The sequence below is a fragment of the Nicotiana attenuata genome, unplaced genomic scaffold (genome assembly GCF_001879085.1).
Source record: "Nicotiana attenuata strain UT unplaced genomic scaffold, NIATTr2, whole genome shotgun sequence".
Lineage (NCBI taxonomy): Eukaryota > Viridiplantae > Streptophyta > Magnoliopsida > Solanales > Solanaceae > Nicotiana > Nicotiana attenuata.
Window position 1 is genome coordinate 1 of NW_017670862.1, and position 2946 is coordinate 2946.

Here is a 2946-nt window from a genome sequence, read left to right on the forward strand (position 1 = left end):
TGGAAAGAAAAAGCTCCTTCGATTATGCCAGGGAGATCCTCGGTTTTTTGGCCGGGATATTGAAAGAAAAAGGCTCCTCGGTTTTTTGGCCGGGAGATCCTCAGTTTTTTGGCCGGGATTTGGAAAGAAAAAGCTCCTCGGTGTTTAAGCCGGGAGATCCTCGGTTTTTTGGCCAGGATTTGGAAAGAAAAAGCTCCTCGCTACCATGATATGTTTTTCTTTTGGGGTTCTCATTTTCATTTTTTTTCCTTTTATATGTTTTCCTTTTTATTTAGCAAAACGCATGAAAGAATTTGGGAGGAAACTTCCTTTTTGGTCGTTTTCCTGCTGCAAAGATGTTTCAGCGCTTGCACACTTCATTTCCTTTTGGGTTGCACCTGCTTCTTGCATGGTTGCTTTGATTGCACCTGTTTTCAACAAAGAACAGTTTGTTAGTTTGAAGCGATGGTTGGTTTTTGTGGCCTTGATCATCCCAATTGCTTGATCCCGGCCCCCTTTCCATTGAGAACTTTGCTGCTTGTTGGCCTTGAGGGTGAATCTCTTTTCAAAACGACCGGGTTCAACTCTCAAGATTTCATTATGACTCGCCCGTGTAGGCTCTGGCCTTTTCACTTTATTCTGCCCTTGCCTTTGATTTTCTTTCTTTTCCAATGTCTTTGCTTCGAAAGCATCAACCACTATGGTCAGTCGGGATTGGCCTGACGCACTCGCTGAGGCTGGGTATTTTCTTCGATTCTAACCAGGCGGAGCCCTGTGAAGCCGGTCCTGCCACCTTTTCTTTGTAATAGTTACGGAATCAGAGTTAAACCGAAAGGGATTCAAAGAAAAAGTATGCAAAAGGCAAGCAGATGAATTTAAAGAGAAGCGTCCCTTTCGGGGGAAAAGAAGAACTTATCTGGGGTGTGAATGCTGGCTTCAAATGAACATGACATGCTTCTTGGACTGGACGCCCGACCCACAAAACTTTCCAGCTTCTCATGGACCCATTGATCCACATTTCAGAACCAGGGAACCTTGCAAGGATTTTTTAGTGATGAGAAGTCTTCTCTTCGGCCGACAGCGCCCTTTGCGGTTTTTCGCCAATCGACCTCTCTCATTTCTCTTCTCATCGTCGCCCGATAGTGCTGTTTGCAAGTTTTCACTAAGCGGACTCTCTCATTTTCAGTTTCTCTACTCACCATCGCCTTATGGTGCCCGAAGGTTTTCACCGATAAGACTCTCTTATTTTATTTCTCTCAATTTGGACTTACCAGATTCCAACAATGTTGCTTTTCAATTCCCACGCCTTTGCCAATTGATGAGAAGGACTTGGACAAGGTTTTGGGTAAAAAGAATTCTGGACGGAAGTACAACTTTGGAACCATTTTGGTGGACTCATGGCCGAACCATTATATCATTTGCCCCAGTTTCAACTTTTGGAGAAATTGGGATTTTTGTTTTGGTGTGACTGAACCTCAGGGAGAGGCTGCCTACGTATCCTTTCGGAATCAAGTCAAACGTAGTTCAGGGAAACAAGTTTTTGTTTTTGTTTTTGTTTTGTTTTGTTTTTCTTTTCTTTTCTTTTCTTTTCTTTTTCTTTTTCTTTTCTTTTCTCTTCTTCTCTTTTTTTCATCATATTTTCTTTTTCTTTTTTTTTTCTTTTTTTTTCTCTTTTTTCCTTTTTTTTCGATAATACTTCCGGGTTCCAAAGAGGGTAGCCAAAGTAGAGTAACCGGCTCAAATGGGTTTACGAAGGGTTGATAGTGTTTGGATAGCGAGAAGAAAAGCCTTAGTCATCTCAATTGCACAAAAACCAACACCGTAGAGAACCTAGATATAGTACCTTTTTACTGCATCCGCATTCACAGCTGTTTCGGGATCATTTCCTTCGATATCTCCCAAATACAATGCTCCTCTCGGCAATATCTTTCGGATGATGTATGAACCCTTCCAATTAGGAGCGAATTTTCCTTTTGCTTCCTGGTGATGAGGGAGAATGCGTCTTAACACGAGTTGTCCCACTTCAAAATTCCTGGGACGCACCTTCTTGTTGTAAGCGCGGGCCATTCTTTGTTGGTACAACTGCCCGGATGTGCCCTGAGTACAGCACACTCTTTTGTTGTAATGTATGGACCTTTCCAAACCACGAACCAATTTTCCTTCAATTGTTCCAATTCTTTGTTTTATTTCCTCAAGGTTACCTTCTTTGCATTTCGACTCTTGATTCATTATTTCGAAATCTGACAATATTTTGGGATCTAGGCATGAAGTCCGCCAGCATGTCGTGTTATTTAAAGCTGCATTATTAGAGCTAAAGAGAAGAAATGAAGGAGAAAAATAGCAAAATCAGAAAGGATAAAGAAAAATGAACGATGAAATATTGATTTCATTTCTTGGAATTTGAAGATAACAGGGTTCACATTCGGGAACTTAAAGACAAGAAACTAAAAGAAACATCCGAGTTACACCCTAGAATAACTCGGGATGCAGAAAAAGTAGCAGGACGGGTCTACCGGGACTCCCGCCTAATCGGGAATGGCGTAGCCTTCCAGTTTTGAAGTTTGGCGTCTGGTCCCATGTATAGCACCTCAGCAGTGCTAGTGCCCTCTCCCGGCTGGACCATGTGGGTTTCGTAGAGCATTTTCCTCATTGCCCCACTTAGTTCCTCAACTTCTTCAGCCGTGAAAACCTTATCATCTCCCTCTTTACTGTACTTAGGCTTGACAAAAGTTTCATACAAATGTACCACCTCATAATCGGCCATTTTCATTTTTTGAAAGAACATTTCTGCTTTTTCAGCACTTACAGGCCTCTTAGGCGGGAAACGCCTTTTGGTAGCTATGTTCACCTCTTCTATGCTTGAGTACTTTTCGGCGGGAACTGTTTCTGGAAGCCCTCCCAGGATCTCTTTCCCTTTATACGTAACCACCGTCTGATGGTAGTTCCATGGCACTGCAGCAGGGTTGG